Source organism: Benincasa hispida, chromosome 11 (assembly GCF_027475165.1).
Source record: "Benincasa hispida cultivar pf3 chromosome 11, pf3_genome.v1.1, whole genome shotgun sequence".
Lineage (NCBI taxonomy): Eukaryota > Viridiplantae > Streptophyta > Magnoliopsida > Cucurbitales > Cucurbitaceae > Benincasa > Benincasa hispida.
The window spans coordinates 47,455,525-47,477,920 of record NC_143488.1 but is presented as its reverse complement, the minus strand read 5'-3'; the positions used below and the strand labels follow the sequence as shown (position 1 = coordinate 47,477,920).

At 40.1% G+C, this 22,396-nt stretch overlaps 1 long non-coding RNA gene and 1 other non-coding gene across 3 annotated transcripts in view; both read left to right on the top strand.

Annotated features, from left to right (window-relative positions):
- The window catches only part of LOC120092140 (uncharacterized), a 60,993-nt gene that overhangs the window by 24,879 nt on the left and 13,718 nt on the right, over window positions 1-22,396 (top strand). Inside the window, exon 4 of one of the 2 annotated variants that reach the window (XR_005485921.2) lies at window positions 19,403-19,713. The exons of the other annotated variant lie outside the window; for it this stretch is intronic. This is a non-coding gene — a long non-coding RNA (uncharacterized LOC120092140). Of the gene's footprint in view, window positions 1-19,402; window positions 19,714-22,396 lie in introns of those variants that run through there. 2 annotated transcript variants of the gene reach the window in all.
- LOC150032688 (small nucleolar RNA R71) lies at window positions 6,056-6,162 on the top strand. Its single transcript, XR_016524929.1, has one exon. It is a non-coding gene; the product is annotated as a small nucleolar RNA R71 (small nucleolar RNA).

The window sequence follows — 22,396 nt, the reverse complement described above, 5'->3', positions numbered from 1 at the left end:
CATTCAATCGTAATATTACTTATTTTACCGTCGCTTTCTCCCATTGTTTTAATAATTTGAGCTTTAATAACTTGTATTTCTACCAGTTATCACATCCCCAAATTTAAAACAATGTTTGCCCTCAAGCATAAACTAAAGATTTCTCAAAATTTCAATCGCCTTCACCCTGCCTAGGCTTCTCATGATGCCTTATTCAAATGGCTGAACCGATGCCTTATTAATTTCTATCCTAATCTCTTCGTAAAATATTTCTAACTTTTAGGGACTATGAGCTTAATCTTCAAAACAAAATTTGCTCATTTCTCAAGACATCGCATGATTTATATCAAATTTTATCAAATCGGAGTGTTCAAGCGATTTTGGCCTTCACATGATTCAGATATTCGTTTTGTGATCTTGCGCTAATTCGAGTGCCCAACCTTCATTTTGGCTTGCCCCCATGGGTGTCATGCGGACATCCAACTACGAGCGAGGCGCTCTTTTCAGTCAAAACTCATGCCCATCTCTTTATTTGGTAGCAGAGTTGTGATCACTTAGCTTCTGCGTTGATCACGATTCCCATCTTCTTTTTGGCTTTCCCCCACGAGTGTCATGTGGACATCCAACTACGAGCAGGATCCGATCTCAACGTTTATATATTATTTCTCTCTCTCTTTCTCTCTTTAAATTGAAAATATGAAAAATAGCAAGGCTGAAAATAGCACCCCCCCCCCCCCAAAAAAAAAAAAAACTTTAACACGAAGCAATGTCCTCATTGCTGAAGACAAAATAATTCATGCGATGGATTCGAAAAATTTTGTAAAAATAGTTTTGAAGTAAAGCTGGTAGACCACTAAATTTTAGAAATGTTTTGTGAATCGATTGTCCTGAAATTAATCTGATGCTAGTTCATGCGGTAAGAAAAGAAGCATATATTTCATCATTGAAGTCATAATGGGCAAAGGATGAATGCGACGACCAAATTAAGTAATATTCATAATTGAGCCAAACGAGAGAGAATGTGATAGTAGAATTCAGCAATATGAAAGTTAGAAGTACAACAGTTTAAATAAGATAAGGCAAAGAAGGACACAACCCCCAAATTTAATTTTTCACCCGCAATATTGTGATCGCATCCTTTCTTGTGATGGGCTTATATATATATATATATTGGAACTCAACAAATTGCATGTTTTATGCCCATTGCATTGCTCCGTCGCATTCGTTTATTGCGATCAAAATGATGAAATCAAAAAGATTAAAAGTACGAAAAAAGAGTCGACAATCGTAAAGAGTAATAAATATACAGAAAGTAAACTAGATTCTTGAAAGAAAAGAAAAAAGGATACTCAAAAGGATATGCTTCGTCCCTGATGAATGTATGCCTCTTATCATCGCAGAGACTAAGTGTTTCTTTTTTTTTTTTTTTTTATTCTGGCTTCCTCAAGTCAATGGAGGTTTTTTCAAGTTGGAAATCTCCTCCATGATATCTCCACTCTTTGTCCATTCACTTTAAATGCATTGGTCCCATCTTCGTTGGTCAATTCCACCACTCCATGCAGGAATACTTCCTTGATTATGAAAGGCTCGGACCAACGCGACTTCAGTTTTCCAGGAAAGAGATGCAGCCTAGAGTTGAATAGTAATACCCTTTGACTTGCCTTGAAGCTTTTCTCGTAAAGACACTTATCATGCCATCGCTTGGTGCATTCTTTGTAAATTTTGGAATTCTCATATGCCTGTAATCTCCACTCGTCCAGCTCTAGTAGCTGAAGTTTTCTCTCTTCTCCTACAGCCTTAAGATCAAAGTTAAGTTTCTTAATTGCCCACATCGCTTTATATTCTAGTTCCAACGACAGATGACAAGCCTTTCTAGACACCAAGCATATGGTGACATGCCTATGGGTGTCTTATAAGCAGTTTGATATGCCCACAAGGCATCATCCAGTTTCATGGCCCAATCTTTCTGCGATGGGTTCACCACCTTCTCTAAGATTGATTTGATTTCCCTGTTAGAAACTTCTGTTTTCCCATTTGTTTGGGGGTGATATACGGTGGTGATCTTATCGTGGACATTATATTTGACCAACAATTTATGAACAATACGAATCATAAAGTGGGTCTCGTCATCACTTATTATGGCACGTGGGGTGCCAAAACGAGTGAAGATGTTTTTCTGCAAGAATTTAGAGACAATTGCTACATCGTTTGCAACGCATGAAACAACTTCAATCCATTTAGAAATATAGTCGGCAGCCAATAGAATGTATTTAGGACCATTTGACGATGGAAATGGTCCCCATGAAATCTATTCCCTAAACGTCGAATAGCTCTACCTTCAATATGTTGTTCATTGGCATCGCAATTTTTTTTTTCTGAAATGTTCCAGTACATTGGCACTTATCGCATTTCATGGAGTATTCTCGTGTGTCCTTAAACAGAGTGGGCCAGTAATACCCATATTGCAAGGCTTTTGCTGTTGTGCGCTGTCCACCGAAATGCCCTCCATAAGATGATTCATCACATTGAAACAATATGTGATGAAAAGCAGTTTCTAGAACACAGAGTCTCAATATCTGGTCTGGTCTTCTTTTGTAAAAATTTGGATTGTCTCAGTAGTAAAATTTGCATGCATGACTAAGCCTTTTCTTTTGATGGGATGTGTAGTTTTGAAGGAATTGTTTACAGACCAAGAAGTTGACAATATCTGCATGCCAGGGTAGTTCTTGCTCATCAGGAAATGAAGAGTTCATCTCTGACTGGATGCGATCCACTTCTAGATTCTATAATAATGATAAATGGTCAGCGACCTGATTCTCTGTTCCCTTTCGGTCGATTATTTCCATATTAAATTCTTAGAGTAAGAGAACCCATCAGATTAGTCTAGGCTTTGCATCTTTTTTGGTCATCAAATATCTTATCGTCGAGTGGTCTGTGTGGATTATCACTTTTGACCCATATAAGTAACGTCTGAATTTTTCAATCGCAAAAATTACCGCTAAAAGTTCCTTCTCGATGGTGGTGTAATTCGCCTGCGTGGAGTTTAATGTTTTGCTAGCATATGCGATGGGGTGCAACATTGTCTTTACTTTTTGTGCCAAGACTAGCCCTATCGCATATCCGCTGGCATCGCACATCAGTTCGCCCAATCGGGTGCGATCAGAATTGGCACTGTAGTCAAAGCGTCCTTTAGTATTTTGAATGCAATGAGGCAGTGTGAATCAAAATCAAAAGGTCTATCAGCTTCCAACAACGCATTCAAAGGGATTTTGGAAAAGTCTTTCACAAACCTTATGTAAAATCCCGCGTGTCCTAGGAAACTCCTAAAAGCTTTCACATTCGCTGAATGTAGAAGTTTTTCTATAGCTTTAATTTTTGCTTTGTCCACCTTTAACCCATTCCTTGAAACCTTGTGCCTGAGCAGAATTCCTTCTTTGACCATAAAATGACACTTTTCCCAGTTCAACACCATATTAGTTTCTTCACATCTTTTCAATATTCTCTTCAGGTTTTGCAGACAAATTTCATATGTTTGCCCATAGACTGAGAAATAATCCATAAAGATTTCAACTGAGTCTTCAAGGTACTCAGAGAAGATCGCTATCCTACACCTTTGAAACGTATTGGGAGCATTACATAATCTAAAAGGCATGCGAAGAAAGGCGAACGTTCCATATGGACATGTGAATGTGGTGTTTTCTTGATCCTTTGGTGCGATCATAATTTGGTTATAGCCTGCTACCCATCAAGGAAGCAAAAATAATCATTTCCCGCTAATTGGTCGAGCATTTAATCAATGAAAGGCAGGGAAAAATGATCTTTCTTTGTCGTCGCGTTGAGTTTCCTGTAGTCCATACAAATCCGCCAACCCGTGACAGTCCTCATAGGGATCAATTCATTATTTACGTTAGAAACTACTGTCATCCCACCTCTTTTGGGAACACATTGCATGGGGGTAACTCGCGTACTATCTGCAATAGGGTAGATAATGCCGACATCTAACCATTTGATGATTTCTTTGTTAACAACCTCTTTCATCGCAGGGTTCAGTCTGCGTTGAGGTTCTATCAAGCCTTCCTGATTTTCTTCAAGTCGGATTCGATGCATACAATACGGCGGGCTAAGACCTTTAATGTCTGCGAGCGTCCATCCGATTACTCTAATATATTTCTATAGAACACTGAGCAACGCAGTTTCTTTTTCTTCAGGTAACGCAGAGGATATGATGACTGATAAGGTTTCATTCTGGTCAAGAAATACGTACTTCAAGTGGGTTGGTAAAGTTTTTAGTTCCAGTATAGGTTGTTGCTCTAAAGAGGGCTTCTGTGCTTTTCTTTCTTCACCTAAATTCAACATTTCTTCATTCTTCAATATATCTGTTATTGCATGGCAAGTCTCTATGGATGTTGCCGCATACTCTCTTTCTTTATTTTCTTCCTCGGACTCTCAATCTTCAATGTAATGTGTTCATCATCGGAATTTGATAAGCCTTCCTTATTTGGGAACTTCATTGCCTTGATAATATTGAACCTGAGCTTCTTTTTGTTGATGCTCATTGTGATTTGTCCCTTGTGTACATCTATTTGAGCACGACCAGTAGACAAGAATGGTCGTCCTAATATAATTGGAACATCTTTATCCACCTCATAATCTAAGATAATGAAGTCTGCAGGTAGAATGAATCTGTCTATTGTTACCAAGACATCCTTTAATTTCCCCTCAAGGTGTACCAAGGATCTACCGACGTGTTGAAGAGTCACCGTTGTGGGTGTTAGGTGTCCTACATTCAATTTTTTAAAGATTGAAAGGGGCATTAAGTTTATGCTTGCCCCAAGATCGCATAATGCTTGACCAATATAGATTCCTCCTATTGAGCAGGGTATTGTGAAACTACCTAGGTTTCGCATCTTTGGTGGGATTATAGCATTAGATTCTTGTGTCAATGCCACCATGGCGAATCTGTCCGTGCTTCTCTACTTCAAGCAATGTCCTTAAAGAATTTGGCATACACTGACATCAATATTTCCAAGAAGCGATGATACTGGCCTTCATCGTTATGTTTCTTTTTTAGTCTTTGAGGAAATAGAGGTAGCTGTACTTTCAATGTTTCATGGTCTGGAGGCTTAGAGGTGATCGCATCTTCTGGTTCCATAGTTTCAGACTCCTTTGATTCAGTCTACGATAGAGGTTTCTTTGATTCAATCGCAGGTTGCTCCTTTGACTCGGTCTGGCGAGGCACCTTTCTGACTTCTATCGTCGCCTTTCCACTTCTTAGGGTAACTGCTTGGCTGTGTTCTTTCCTTGTATTCCCTGGATTGCATGGAAGCTCAGTTGAGCTAGGCAATGTCCCTTGGGCTCTGTTCTTTAGCTCTCCCGCAATTTGTCCTATTTGAATTCTCAAATTGTGGATGGATGTAGCTTGGTTGTGAAGGACTGTTTCATTCTTTTCGATGTATTGCTTTAAAAGGTTTTCCAGGGATGATGGGGATGGTGTTTGAAAGCTACTAGCTTGTTGTTGCTATTGTTCATTAATTCTATGGAAAAACCCTGGCGGTCCCTCTCTCTGAGCTACAGGCTGACTACCTTGTTATTGGTTATTCTTCCAAGAAAAATTAGGGTGATTTTGCCCCCTCCCCCCCTTCCCTCCCCCGGGTTGTAAGTGTTTGAAAAAGGATTGTTTTTGACAAAGTGAATTGATTGAGGATTTCGTGGACATTCCTCAAAAGAATGCGATTCTTCACATACGATACAACTGGTGCTTGTTTGATCTATCGCATTGACTTGCCCATTTCGAGTTCCTGAATTGTTTATTGTGATGCCTTGCAATAATTTTATCATCGCATTCATCTGATTTTGTAATGATGCGATGGCACCATTACTCGCATTATCTTCTCTGGGCTTCGTTCTTTGATTGCTTCCTTGCCAATCTTCATGATTTTTCGAGATGCGATCAAGAATATTCTTTGCTTCATCATATGTTTTATCTAGTAGACCTCCTGCTGCTACCGCATTGGCAGCTGTCTACGATGCAGAGTTGAGTCCATGATAAAAAATCTCCATTTGAAGGCAATCCAACAATCCATTGTGTGGGCAGTCGCGTACTAGTCTCTTAAATCTCACCCATGCATCATTGAGCGATTCATCTTCTTCTTGTTCGAAATTGGTGACCAATTTCCTCCTTCTGGCATTTTCTGTAGAAGGAAAATATTTCTTTATAAACTTCTCCACAACTTGCTCCCATGACGTTATCTTTCCTGGTTCGAGAGAGTAAGCCCATTTTCTTACTTTATCGCATAGTGAAAATAGAAATCATGTGAGTTGAACCTCTTCTGGGGAAATATTAGGGAACACAAAAGTGTTGCAAATTTTAATAAAGCTTTGTAGATGGGCGTGCGGATCTTCACCACGCCATCCTCCGAACTGTCCTACTGTTTGTATCATTTGTAACATTATTGGCTTCATCTCGAACCTTGATCCATCAAATTTGGTCTCATGATTCCTCAGGATGAATCATACAAGTTCGGTGACACATAGTCCTAGATGGGTCTATCACAATCATTTGCTAGTAGGATAGGATTTGTCATCATGTTGTTTTCATTTACTACTCGTTCCTCTGGTTGTTTAACCATTCTGTGAAATCTACCTTGCCGTTTACGTCTGTTTCTCTACCTTTTGCGAAAAGTTCTTTCGATCTCTAGGTCATACTTGAGCTCAGGAGTATGTCCTTCGCTCATACGACGTTTGCTTCTTCCTTCACAAGTGGAATGGCAATACAACAAAGGTTGAAAGCTACGAAGATCAAAGAGGTTTGATGTTAGAGCAATCTATACCGTAATCCCCAGAAACGGTGCCAAAAACTTGATGCGTTGATTTATAATGTGACGTAAGGATATGTGGATGAGATGATCATGTAAGTTTTCCTAACAAAGCCCAAGTATAAGCCTTTTTAAGGTCCTGGTAAGTCCAGGGTCGAATACAGGGATTACTAAATAGATATGTGACGGACTCTCTGATCCTGTTGCAATGGTGATAAAGAAACAGATGGTGATTTAATTTAGATTTTCTAATGCGATGGAATCAAATGCACAGCGATGAAAGGGTTGTGTTATAACAAGTATGCGATGAAAGAGTTGAGAAGAGATTTAGCTAGCATTTCTTAAGATTTTGTACAAGTCATGCGATCATGCTATACACAAATATTAAGTACCACATTTCTCAATGCTAAAGCTAAATTTTCTATTTCTAGGATGCATGCAATGTGTATGGAATGTAGCATATAGAACTTATTTCTAAGTCTCTACCCTTGCTTATGCGATCTAATCCAACTCTCTTAAGCCTAGATTCGGTCTTTAGACTAGTCTCTCAAGTACTTCAAATGATGAATGAAGCATACATAAGAAAAGATGGTCGCATAAAGTGCATAGCTTAAGTCATGCCAGCTAAGTACTTCTCAACCCATTCACAAATTCAGTTACTCATGTATGGTGTGGAGAAACTGAAAATAAACCGAAATGAAGTTTTCATTTGCAAATAAAGTGTTGAGTACAAAACAATAAATGGAGTAAGGAGTATCAAGCCAGGTAAGCAATGTCTTGCTTCCTCTGGCTTTTTACACTGCTCTTATCACTTCAACTCTTTCCCGAATGGTAGAATCTTGCTCTCGCAAGGGTTGGGTGTCTCTCCTTCGTGCTGTTTCTGGCAGTCTCTCGACCTTTCCAAAAATTAATTTCATCTCAAGAATTCCCTTCTCTCCACTTTGCCTTGCCTTCTCACGAGCTCTCTCTGGTTTGGTAACATTGGGTATTTATAGACTTCTAGGCGAAGCAGTTCTTCTCACTAATGATTGCATGGATGGGCAACATTAATTTTCATACCCTGTTGCGTCGTCTGAAAGTCACCGGAAGTTCAATGTATTTGCAACGGTATGGTCTTCAATGTCCGACAACTGTATTTCCGAATTGACCGTTATCAGCTTTATGCCCTATCATGTTTCATTATGTTGTCGACTTTATGTAAGGTCTTTACGCGATCATCTTTGAGGTACTCTTGGATCGCAAACTCAAATGCGCCATCACATTGTACCCTTGGATTGCAATTTCAGACACGCCATCGCATTGTACCTGCACAAAATAACGCAATTTAACTGCTTTTATGCGATGAACATTAGCGATCACAATTTTCTTTTAGTTTGGCGCATTCAATCGTAATATTACCTATTTTACTGTTGCTTTCTCCCATTGTTTTAATAATTTGAACTTTAATAACTTGTATTTCTACCAGTTATTAGAGGGGTCTGTAGATATAGAGGCAGTCCAAACTTTGGGTCGAAAAATGCCAGACTTGCCCCGAGTGATCATGGGATGATTGTTTATGACTGGCTGGGAAGTTGGTTGTGGGACAGGCAAGGGTGAAGGAGGTAGTATATTTTGACTTAATGATTGGAGTAAATCGGGAGATGGAGGAATTGGGGAGGGACATAGTAGGGATAGAGAGTGTGGGCAAGGGAGCGGGCTTTGAAGAGATGAGTTTGGAAAGGATAGGGGTGATTGAGAGGAGATTGGGTTTGGGTCACTTGTTGGTTGGGTGGGGGAAATTGGGGCCATTTGGGGTGGGCTTGGGGGGGAGGGGTGAGGCACGGTCTATGAGGGTGTTGGGCCCATGGAAAATGAGTTGGATGGGTAGGGTGGTAGGGGCTGAGGAAATCAAGCGGTGATTAGTTGGGTCGGTGAGGTGGGTATTTGGGTCGGAGAGGATCTGAAGCTTAACCGAAAAAGGAAGTCATCTTCGTGGAAGCTAACATGTCGTGGACGATCATCTTGCCATCATCGATGAGACAGCAAAAACCCTTATGAATTAGTGAAAGTCCAAGGTAGACACATCGCCGACTGTGGAAACCGAACTTATAGTTCTGATATGGCCACAGATTAGGGTAGCACGCAAAGCCAAAGACTCGTAAGGATGACAGATCCAGTGTTGTGTGACGAAGAACCTCCATGGGGTTTTTATCCTGAAGAATAGGGAATGAAAAAGAGTTAAAAAGCATTGTTGCTGTTTGAAAAGCGTACCACCAGAAGTGCAGAGGCATGGAGGCCTGAGCAAGGATCGTGAGATCGGTTTCGACAAGATGACGGTGTTTGCATTCAACACGGCCATTTTGAGCTGATGTATATAGGCATGACATTCTGATTTGAATACCCAGATGATCACAAATGTGCATAACGATTTTAAATTTGCCACCACCATCCATTTGTAAGATTATGATAGTTTTGTCAAATTGAGTTTGGACAAACGATTTGAAGTTCTTAAAAGTAGAGGCAGTGTCACTCTTCTATTTCAAAGGATATATCCATGTGAATCTACTGAATTCATCAATAAATAGAGTGTAATAGCGAAAACCGTCAGTTGATGCACTGGAGCAGGCCCCCACAGATCAGTATGAACATCAAATGGGGATTTTGCATGTGAGGGGGAAAGAGAAAAGAGAAGGTTATGCATTTTCCCAAACTGAAAAGCTTCACAAAAATCAGTGTTTTCATTATAAAAAATTTTGAAATTACTTTAACCAATTAACTTGGCCAAAATTTTACGGGATGGATGTCTAAGACATATGTGTAGAAGAGACTTGGATATTGATGTACTCGCAGTGAAGACAGGTAGTGAAGAAGAAGAAGCCGGAGTAGCAAAGCTAACACTTAGGATTGAGGGAACTCTTAACGAAAAGCATCCTTGAGCACGTTCGGATCTTTTTTATTTCATTGTGACTGAAAAACAACACATACATTCTAATAGATAGTTATGTAATTCACCACTAATTAACGGCATGCTTTGATAAATAAAATACAAGGGAATGAGTTCTCATACTAGTTGAAGACTCTCTTCAAACTCGAACTCAACGTAGCAGAAGAATCTCTACACGAACTCTATCGCCCAGTAGATTAGTCAGCTACGACAGCACGATCGTCTACACGAACGACAACAACACGAACAAGTAAGAAGCGGGGATGATACCACCAAATGGAGCCCTTGGTATTCTCGGAGTGAGAATCCAAATTGTGGTCTTTGGTGAATTTGGTAGAGGTAGGAGGAAAAGTTGATCGTGTAGACAATAAGTAAGTGGGAGAGAAAGCTATTATATAGCGGAGTGTTTATCATTTAGACAAAGCTACACGATCGTGTAGGTTTTACTAAGCGATAGTCTAGTAAAAGATATATGATCGTTTAGAAAATGTGGCACGCTAGGCGATCGTTTAGGAAAGCTAAGCGATCGTTTAGAGAAAGGCATGTGATCGTTTAGACGTTGGTGTGCAATCGTTTAGACGATGAGACTCTATCGTATAGGCTCTCAGGTAAGTGATCAAGACGTTTCCACACCGATTACGATTTTTTCGAACTTTTTGCCAAATGAAACAAATTTTCATTTTATTCTTTGGTTACCATAACCGAATACGGCTTCTCCCACTAACGCACGATTGAGGAGAGTATTTTGGCCAATTATCTCATAATTAACCAATTTAATAATAAATGAATATATTCATATTATATTCTTACCCTATAGTTTGATATCACATATCTACTATAGTAATTTCTCCTCCACTTGATATAAATCATATTTATATCTAATTTCCTCCAAAAATAATGTATCTCATACATTTAGCCAATTATATCATATATAATTAACCACTTCAATTATATCATATATAATCGACCTCCCTCTTGTCAATTTGAACATTTCAAACTGACCTAAACACTGATTCTCGACTTTATCCAAGCTACCTAGGGGACCTTATAGACCTGTAGCTCGAAGCTCCAACAGTACGTGAATAGCTGACTAAACTCTTTAGCCACGAGATCCACCACCGTTAACTGTTAGGCCTTCCACTAAAGACCCACAACTGAACTCTTCTTACCACATATATATTTCTATGTCCATCGGATATAACCAATCATGAGTACGATGATCCTTCACAGATGCTCATAAGTATAGCTGGGCTAATTTACCGTTTTGCCCCTATAGTTACATTTCACTCCTTAAGTACCACTAATTCCTCTAATGAATAATACAACATAGTCCAACTATGTGTGAACACCTCTCGGGCCAAGAGAAGGTGTGTGGCGCCACATTGTTTAAGCCCTAGAATCAGCCCTTAAGGGAGCTATCTATCTACTTACACCTGCCTTGAGGAAGGAGTGAATTCCATCTTGTGTAGCTGAGTTCTCAGCTCCCAAATTAGACGAATCCCCAAATATGGTAGGTTTGAATCGGTGACCTGGCTACTCGCACCTATAAAAATAAAAGGATCGCCCTCAATGGCAGGAGTTCCCAACTCACTTAGGATTGAGGTCATATTACCTATGGTCATCCTAATGAAGTGAAGTCTCTATCATGAACGATATTATATAACGAGACGTTAACACTTCGTGGTCAAGTCTATACAAACTCTTTGTATAGGACGCCCTCGCTCGCATGTCCCCTACACGAATTATCAGGATCAGACCATCTATGACAAGTCACAACACTTGTGACCATTCCACAAAGCGGGCCGCATCTATGGCATTACCAGGATAAGGTTTCTCTCCTATATCCACATACTACAAACCATTTTGATTATCACTTAAGACATGATCCAGTTGTATGTCACCACATACATGCTTAAGTTACATACAGATAACCAGGGATTTTATGTTTATTGGTTCGTGGTAAAGCAAATAAAACATACAATTGAGCAAAAACAAGATGTGAAGTAAATATCATATATTATACAACACAAGCATTCGTACAAATAGTTTACAAACTACAGGACACGAGAATTTAGGGCATCAACCTCAACAATTTCCCACTTGTCCTAAAGCAAAGTGGGGTGTACATGAAACTAGTACAAAAAAATAAACTAGGGTATAAAAGCCCAGTACAAGAAAATCTCCCACTTGCCTTAGTCCAGCCGCGGGCGATCCTGTAGACCCATGCTCTGAAGGTGACCCTCAAACACTGCAGCTATGAGAGCCTTCGTAAACGAGTCAGCAATATTGTGCTCCAACGCAATCTTCGTGATGATCACATCCCCTCGATAAACTATCTCGCAGATCAGATGATACTTCTGCTCTATATGTTTGCCGCGCCTGTGACTTCTAGGCTCCTTGGAGTTCGCCATTGCCCCATTATTATCACAATAAAGGGTAATGGGCCTAGACATATATAGAACAACTTCCAGTTCTGTCAAGAACTTCCTGAGCTAGATGGCTTCCTTAGACGCTTCACAAGCCGCTACGTTCTCCACCTCCATAGTGGAGTCGGCGATGCATGATAACGGGCAGAAATGCGCGTTATCATAACACTAAGTTCTTAAATAATGTTGGATTGCGTTGATGAAATATGCTAAATTGCATCCATTAAGCATAAATTCTATAATATTGCGGTCGCATGCGTCCAACGCATTAGAGCAATTGATCTTTACATTTTTGTGCAGAATATGCGTTAACGCAATGCAGAGATTGCAATCATAGGAATACATTGGTCGAGCGCAACTTCAACGCAAGACTTTGCGTTGATCGTGCTCGCAAACATTCGCCCAAAAAGAATCACCGCAACTTGGTCAGCACAACATGGTGAACGCATCCGGGTGAAAGGACAATTAAGAGCGATGGGACAGAAAGCTGACGGTAGTCAGATCCAAATTAAGTTGACAACCGATAATAGTCACGAAGTACATTCAGCTTTATCGGTGACAATTATCTAGCGCATTAGCCAGGAATTAAAGTTGTCCCATCTGTACAATCGGGAGAGAGAAGCCGTCTCTCAACATGGAAACTCTATAAATACCAAGTACATTCTTCAGAGAAGGGGTTAAGCAGTCGATTACTTCATCATCTTACAAGTTCACGTCTCTGTCCATAGTCTTCTTTCATTTTAAGGCGGACGCGAGGAAGAAGGTGTGCTGATAGATCATTTCGGCAAGCTTGGAAAAGCATCGGAAGCTCCAAGACAGAGAGAGGGCCGAAGCGAAAGCGGAATAGAGATCATTCTTGTCAGCTTGGAAGCAAGGCTCTCAACCTTTATTTTTCATTATCATTTTGTATTCAACTCAGTTATAAGAATGGAATGTCTTTCTCTATATCTGTTCACTCTCTGTAATTCACGCATGAGTAGCTAAATTAGTTGAATGGGTTGAGAAGCATTTAGCTAGCACAACTAGGGAATCTTCATTCTTTACGATTATCTTGTTTATGTATGCTTCATTTGTCTATTAGAGATACTCGGGAGGGTAGTCTAAGGACAAGATCTAGACTTGGGAAGGTCAGGTCAGAATCTAGGTTTGGAAGAACCAGATTAGAACGCATAAACAAGAGATAGGCACTTAGGAATGAACATTATTTGTTATTAATACATCGCATGCATCTTGACGATAAGATACGATTGTATGCGGTCACCTTGCTTCCATGCATTTTGCAACAATGCATAGGACAAGAGTAGAGTCTTAGGAATAAGCTCTATGGACATTTTGCATTCAACACATGCGTCCTAGACTTAGGAGCATCGCATTTACATTGGGAAATGACTTACTGTGCATGGTTGTATCATGATCGCAAAGTTTGACGCATTCCCGAGTAATGCAAGCTAAAGATCTTCTCAACTCGTTCATCGCATACTCATTGCATCTATCAACGCAACTATCTTTCTCAAATCCACCACCTTTATTTACTTCTTTTTCATCAACGCAACAACACACCCAATACTTTATTTATTTACTTGGTTACCACAAAGTTTTCATAAACATTACCAACGCAACTATTTTCACAAATCCCTATGTACGACCCTGGACTTACCAAGAAACTCAAAGGAATTTACACTTGAATTCTGCTGGGAAAACTTGAGTGCACAATGCAATCCATCAACGCATATCATCCATATTTCCACTTAACAAAATTAACGCATCAAGTTTTTGGCACCATTGTTGGGGACTTTGGCAAAATAGTTGTTCATTGTAATTTTTGTGATTTCTTTAAAGAACTCTCAATCTCTAGCGAACTATGACCCAGAGATTGAGAAAACATTTCGAAGGAGACTACAAGATCGACAACAGCAACCACAATCCGACAAAGAGAAGATGGTAGAGTAGCCTGAAAGAGGAACACCAAATGATGGCAAATCCAATTCTGCTGGCAAACGATCACAATAGGCCTATTAGGGACTATGCATCACCAAACCTCTATGATTTCTCTTCGGGAATCATAAGGCCTGCCCTCGATGGAAGTAGATTCGAGATCAAATCGGTGATGCTGTAGATGATCCAAACTGCAGGTCAATTCGGAGAAAGGCGTGGCGATGACCCGCACGCCCACCTCCGAAGTTTTATTGAAATCTGCAATACTTTTGTGTTCCCGAACATCTCTGCTGAAGAAGTTCGACTAACGTTGTTCCCATTTTCTCTCTATGATCAGGCTAGGAAATGGGCTTATTCGCTCGAACCAGGAGAGATTACTTCTTGGGAGCAGGTAGTAGAGAAATTCATGAAAAAGTATTTTCCACTTACCGAGAACGCAAGACAAAGAAAGCTTATTACAAATTTTGAACAAGTTATGGACGAATCACTCAACGATGCCTGGGTGAGGTTTAAAAGGTTGGTCCGAGATTGTCTGCATAATGGGCTACCAATGCGGCAGCCGCTGGTGGTCTGCTTGACAAAACTTACGAGGAGACAAAGAATATTCTGGACCACATCTTCAAGAACCATGAAAACTGGAGGGAGAGTGACCAGAGATTAATACTCAAAGATTCTGATGTAAATAACGGTGCCATTGTTTCATTACAAAACCAAATGACTACAATGATGAATTTGATTCAAGGAATGGCGATCAACAGCCCAACACCGCAAGGTAGGCAAATTAATGCAATAAGTCAAAACATCGCAAGGTGTGCGACTTGCAGTGATGGGCATGCGATGGAAGATTGCCTACAAAATCCACAATCTGTATATTTTGTAAAGAATAATCCCTTTTCAAACACTTATAACCCCAAAAGGAGAAACCACCCCAATTTTTCTTGGAAGAATCAACAACAAAATTTTCAATCTGTGGCGCAAAAAAAAGGGCCACCAGGATTCTTCCAACGCAACAACGGTCAACAGAGCAACCAAGCAAGTAGCTCACAACAATCAACGCAATCTTCTTCTCTAGGGAGCCTATTGAAGCAATATATAGAGAAAAACGAGACAATGCTTCAAAGTCAGGCTACATCCATCTACAACCTTGAATTGCAAATGGGCCAGATTGCGAATGAGCTGAAGAGTCGACCGCAAGGGTAATTGCCAAGTTCCACCAAGCTTCCACGCAACTCAGAGGGATCACGTAAGGAGCAATGTCAGGTTGTGACATTGCGTAGTGGAAAGGCTATGGAGGGAGAAAATAAGGATCAGAGTAGAACAACTTCTATCGCAACTGAGCCCGAGAATGCGGTAACGCAAGAAGAAGAAAGAGAGAATGAAGCAGTGGAACCTGAGGTTGCGTAAACCTCAAAGTCAAATGAAATGGGAATCGTGGAAGTACAGTTACCACCTTTCCCTCAGAGGCTAAGAAAGAAGAAAAATGAAGAAGTACAGTATCAACGCTTCTTATCTATGTTAAAGCAATTACATGTTAACATTCCTTTCAATGAAGCGATTGAGGAAATGTCTGCCTATGCCAAGTTTCTGAAGGACATGGTAACTAAGAAAAGAGGCACTGGAAAATTTGCCACGGTGGCATTAACGCAAAGTTCCAAATCTATTTTTTCACCAAAGATGAGCGATCTTGGGAGCTTCACTATTCGTTGCTCCATAGGAGGACTCTATATTAGGCAAGCCCTATGTGACTTGGGGGCCAGCATAAATTTGATGCCGCTGTTAATCTTTCGACAATTAAATGTAGGGCAACTCATGCCCACATCAGTGACTCTCTAATTGGCTGGTAGATCTCTAGTTCATCCAAAAGGTAAGGTGAAAGATGTGCTGATCACAATTGATAAATTTATTTTGTTAGCTGACTTCATCATTCTAGACTATGAGGCCGAAAAAGATGTGCCCATCATTTTAGGGCGACCTTTCCTATCAATGGGTCGTGCTCAAATTGATGTGCACAAGGGAGAAATCACTTTGAGCATAAACGGATAGAAGCTCAAATTTAAGATAATTCGTGCCATGAAATTCCCAGATGAGGAAGACCTACAGGATTCTGACGATGACCTGAATTTGATTGAAGAAGAAAAGTCTGATGAAGATTGTGAAGAAGAGGATGCCAACACATTCGTAGCTGCCTGCAATGCAATCATAGCAAAAACAAACAAAGAAGAAGGAACGATCGCAACGCAAGAAGAAGAGCCAAAAGAAGAAAGAAAAACAATGCAACCTTCCCTCGTGGAACCACCAACACTTGAACTGAAGACCCTACCAACACATTTGAAGTACGCATTTCTGGGACAGAATGAGAAGTTGCCAGTGATAATTTCCTCTAGCTCAATGCAGATCAAGAGAATGCGTTGATGGGCATTCTCAAGAAACATGTGCGAGCAATTGGCTGGACGCTCACTAATATCAGAGGAATTAGCCCTGCGTACTACATGTACCACATTCGTCTTGAGGACGACCATAAAGCAACTATTGAACATCAATGCAGACTCAACTCTGCAATGAAGGAAGTCATCAAAAAGGTCAAGTGGCTAGATGTGGGCATTATCTATCCCATTGCAGATAGCACGTGGGTCAGCCCCGTGCAATGTGTGCCGAAGAAAGGCGGAATGACGGTAGTCCCCAATGAGAACAATTAATTAATACTGCAAAGTACCATCACTGGATGGCACATATGTATGGACTACCGCAAATTGAATGCAGCCACAAAGAAAGATCACTTTCCTCTGCCATTCATCGATCAGATGCTAGATAGATTAGCAGGGAACGATTTTTATTGCTTCTTGGATGGATATGTCGAGTACAATCAAATCATGATAGCTCCCAAAGACCAAGACAAGACCACATTCACCTACCCATATGGGACATTCGTTTTTCGCTGCATGCCTTTTGGTCTCTGTAATGCATCGAGCACGTTCCAGAGGTGCAGGATGGTGATCTTTTCAATTTTTCCCGAAGACTTAGTGGAAATACTTATGGATGACTTCTTTGTTTATGGGAACACTAATGAAGTCTGCCTGGCCAATTTGGAGAAAATTCTAAAAAGATGTGAAGAGACGAACCTGATGCTAAACTGGGAAAAATGTCACTTCATGGTAAAAGAGGGTATAGTGTTGGGACACAAGGTATCCCGAGAAGGGTTGAAGGTAGACAAAGCAAAGATCGACTCAATTGAAAAGTTTCCACCTCGAACCAGCGTGAAGGCTGTGCGAAGCTTCTTGGGGCACGCTGAATTTTACAGACGATTCGTTAAGGACTTTTCTAAAATAGCACGACCACTGAGTGCGTTGATAGAGGCAGACAAAAGGTTTGAATTTGACAACAATTGTCTCAACGCATTCCAAGTTTTAAAAGATGCGCTGATTACCACGCCCGTCTTGATTGCGCCGGATTGGACACTGTTGTTTAAAATCATGTGCGACGCAAGCGAGTAAGCGATAGGAGCCGCATTAGCACAAAAGAAGAAAACTATTTTGCACCCCATCACATATGCAAGTAAAACTCTAAACCCTGCTCAAATCAATTATACCACCACTGAAAAAGAACTCCTGACTGTGATTTTTGCGTTGGAAAAATTTTGGGCATATCTATTGGGAACCAAGGTACTCATTCACACTAATCATTCGACAATCAAATATTTGATGACAAAGAAGGACACAAAGCCGAAGTTGATCAGATGAGTTCTCCTTCAAGAATTTGATATCGAGATAATTGGTTGGAAGGGGACAGAGAATCAAGTTGCAGATCACTTATCCAGACTGGAAAATCCTGAGGTTGACCGCAATGAATCTGAGGTGAGTGTCATGTTCCCGGACGAGCAGCTGTTCCACATAGACGAATTGCCCTAGTATGCAGACATCGTTAATTATTTGGTTTGTGAACAATTCCCTGAAGATTACACCTACCATCAACAAAGGAAGCTCAAGCATGAATGCAAACAGTATTATTGGGATGAGTCGAATCTGTATAGAAGAGGTGCAGACCAAATCATTCAATTATGCATACCAAATGCTGCTCAACAACACATATTGTCATAGTGTCACGATTCGCTATATGGAGGGCACTTTAGAGGGCAACGCACTGCAGCTAAAATTTTGCAAAGTGGATTTTTTTGGCCTTCATTATTTAAGGATGCTACTGACTACGCAATAAAATGTGATCGGTGTCAACGCATCGACAACATTTCATGGAAGAACGCAATGCCAATGAACACTATCTTGGAGCTGGAATTATTTGACATTTGGGGAATTGATTTCATGGGACCATTCCCTCCTTCACATGGCAAGCATTATATCTTATTGACTGTTGATTTCGTTTCTAAGTGGGTAGAGGCAATTGCATGTGCTGCAAGTGATGCGGCGGTAGTCTCCCAGTTTCTCAAGAAAAATATTTTCACTCGTTTTGGCACTCCTTGTACCATCATAAATGATGAAGGATCACACTTTGTCAACCACAATATAAAGAAGTTGTTGTGCAAGTACAATATCCTCCACATGGTGGCCACCGCATAATATTCGCAAACAAATGGCCAGGCTGAAGTGTCCAATTGTGAAATTAAGTTGATACTTGAAAAGGTGGTAAAACCTTCGCAGAAAGATTGGGCGATGAAGCTTGATGATGCGTTGTGGGCATACCAGACCGCATTTAAAATGCCAATAGGTATGTCCCCTTATTCGTTGGTATTTGGCAAGGCGTGTCATTTTCCTTTGGAGCTGGAGTATAAAGTATTGTGAGTGGTCAAGAAACTGAATTTTGATTTGAAGAAAGTAGGGGAAGCGCAAAAACTACAGTTGGTCGAGCTAGAAGAATGGAGGGTCAACGCATATGAGAATGCAAAGATTTATAAAGAGCACACCAAGCGTTGGCATGATAAACGCATATGCGCTAGAAACCTCCAAGTCGGGTAAAAGGTCTTACTCATCAATTCGAGATTGCGGCTCTTCCCGGAAAAATTAAAATTGCGCTAGTCTGGTCCCTTCATCATCAAAGAAATATTTTCATATGGTGTGGTAGAACTGATCACCGAGGATGGTAATCGAACATTTAAAGTTAATGGACAACGAATAAAGGCATATTGCGGAGGAGATTTCCAGTCAGAAACAGTCTCCACAAAGTTGAAAAACCCGGACTATCCTTTACTCAACTCTTGAACATTTAACTCTTCGTCATTTTACTATTATCAGTATTTCACTTATTTTTCTCTATAAAAAAAAAAAATTGTTGTTTTGTTTTAAAATCATTTGACCTTCTCTTTGTCTGTTTACAAGGATTAAGGCACAAGATTACGAAGAAGCAAATGATCTCATTCCATCACCGCAATCCAAAAAAGCAAAGATTTCCGCAAGGATGGATGCATCAATATACAATGCAGACGACATCGCAAAATTTGGGGGTGTACTCTTCCTTATCTTTATTTCAAATTTTGTGCTATCACATTGTATTTTACGTTTTATCACTGCATCCTCCTTAATTACCGCAATCATTTGACAAGTAGATAAATTTAGTAGTTCACCACATGTTGTTTCTTTGCCAAGGATGATTTTAATGATGAAAAATAGGCTTCTACGTCTTTCATATACATCAGAGTGAATTAATCTTAAGATAGTCACCTCAGGAAATATTTCTAGACGTTATGGGTTTGCTAGCTTTCTTTGAAACTCTCTTTACCAGTATTCTATGACCATCGCATGACCTATTTTAATTTCTTTTGGTAATGAGGACATTACCGCATTTTAATTTTGGGGATGAGGTATTTATTTTCAACCTTGCTATAAAATATATACATATATATATATATATATATATATACATTTTTTAGAATAACGACTCCACTGTCACCGCAATGGAAAACCCATGTTGATAAGAGTTAAGTTGTGAAAGGCACTTACCCATAGTTGGATGTCCGCATGACATTCTCGTGGGGACAAGCCAAAATGAAAGTAAGTCACTAGGATCAACGCATAAACCAATGACCGCAACTCTACTGCCAAATCGGTATGAGTTTAGTCTGAGAAAGAGTGCATTGCTCGTAGTTGGATGTTCGCATGACACACGTGAGGGCAAGCCAAAACAAAGGCAAGGCACTCGGATCATGCGATGTACCAGAATTTAGTAAAGTTCTTTTGAAAGTTAAACTTGCAATTCCTAAGTCTTAGAAATATTTTAGGAAGAGACTTGAATAAGACTTAAGGAAATTTTGGCAAATAAGATTTGAACAAAGTATCCTTGAGAAATCTAGGGAAAGAAAACTTTGCAGTTAACTTGCTAAAGGAATCTTTAGCTTATGCGTGAGGACAAGCATTGTTTAAATTTGGAGGTGTGATAACGGGCAGAAATGCACGTTATCATAGTACTAAATTCTTAAACAATGTTGGATTGTGTTGATGAATTATGCTAAATTTCGTCCATTAAGCATAAATTCTATAATATTGCGGTTGCATGCATCCAATGCATTAAAGCAGTTGATCTTTACATTTTTGTGCAGAATATGCGTTAACGCAATGTAGAGATTGCGATCATAGGAATACAATGGTTGAGCACAACTACACTGCAAGACTTTGTGTTGATCGTGCTCGCAAACATTCACCCAAGAAGAATCACCGCAACTTGGTCAGCGCAACATGGTGGACGCATCTGGGTGAAAGGAAAATTAAGAGTGATGGGACAGAAAAATGACGGTAGTCAAATCCAAATTAAGTTGACAGCCGATAACGGTCACGAAGTACATTCAGCTTTATCGGTGACAATTATTCGGTGCATCAATCAGAAATTAAAGCTGTCCTATCTGTACAACCAGGAGAGAGAAGCCGCCTTTCACCATGAAAACTCTATAAATACCAAATGCATTCTTCAGAGAAGGGGTTAAACACTCGATTACTTCATCATCTTATAAGTTCACGTCTCTATCCATAGTCTTCTTTCATTTTAAGGCGGACGCGAGGAAGAAGGTGTGCCAATAGATCGTTCTGGTAAGCTTGGGAAAGCACCGGAAGCTCCAAGACAGAGAGAGGGCCGACACCTACGGAAGCGGGAACATTAGTAGATCAGAATAGAGATTCAGTGTAAAAAGCCTTGGTCAACGAGGAATTGCTACCAGGCTCTCTACCTTTATTTTCCATTATCATTTTGTACTCAACTCAATTATAAAAATGGATTGTCTTTCTCTATATCTGTTCACTCTCTGTAATTCACGCATGAGTAGCTAAATTAGTTGAATGGGTTGAGAAGCATTTAGCTAGCATAACTAGGGAATCTTCATTCTTTGCGATTATCTTGTTTATGTATGCTTCATTCGTCTATTAGAGATACTCAGGAGGGTAGTGTAAGGATATGATCTAGACTTGGGAAGGTCAGGTCAGAATCTAGGTTTGGAAGAACCAGATTAGAATGCATAAATGAGAGATAGGCCCTAAGAAATGAGCACTATTTGTTATTAATGCATCGCATGCATCTTAGCGATAAGATACGGTTGTATATGGTCACCTTGCTTCCATGCATTTTGCATCAACGCATAGGACAAGAGTAGAGTCTTAGAAATAAGCTCTATGGACATTTTGCATTCAACACATGCGTCCTAGACTTAGGAGAATCGCATTTACATTGGGAAATGACTTACTGTGCATGGTTGTATCATGATCGCAAAGTTTGACGCATTTCCGAGTAATGCTAGCTAAAGATCTTCTCAACCCGTTCATCGCATACTCATTGCATCTATCAACGCAACTATCTTTCTCAAATCCGTTGCCTTTATTTACTTCTTTTTTATCAATGCAACAACACACCCAACACTTTATTTATTTACTTGGTTACCACAAAGTTTTCATAAACATTACCAACACAATTATTTTCACAAGTCCCTGTGTTCGACCTTGGACTTATCAGAAAACTCAGAGGAATTTACACTTCAATTCCGCTGGGGAAACTTGAGTACACAACGCAATCCATCAACGCCTATCATCCATATTTCTACTTAACAAAATTAACGCATCAATGCACCCCTGCTTAGTGCTTCGCCACACTACAACTCCTCCGTTAAGAATAAAGACTGACCCTGATGTGGACTTCTAAGAGTCGTTATTAATCTGAAAGTCAAAATCTGTGTATCTTGTAAGGATCAAATCCCTAGATCCATACACGAGCATGTAGTCCCTCGTTCTCCGAAGATACTTGAGGGTGTTCTTCACTGCGGTCTAGTGACCCTGGCCTTGGTTAGACTAATACCTACTGACTATGCCCACAGCGTAGCACATGTCTGAACGAGT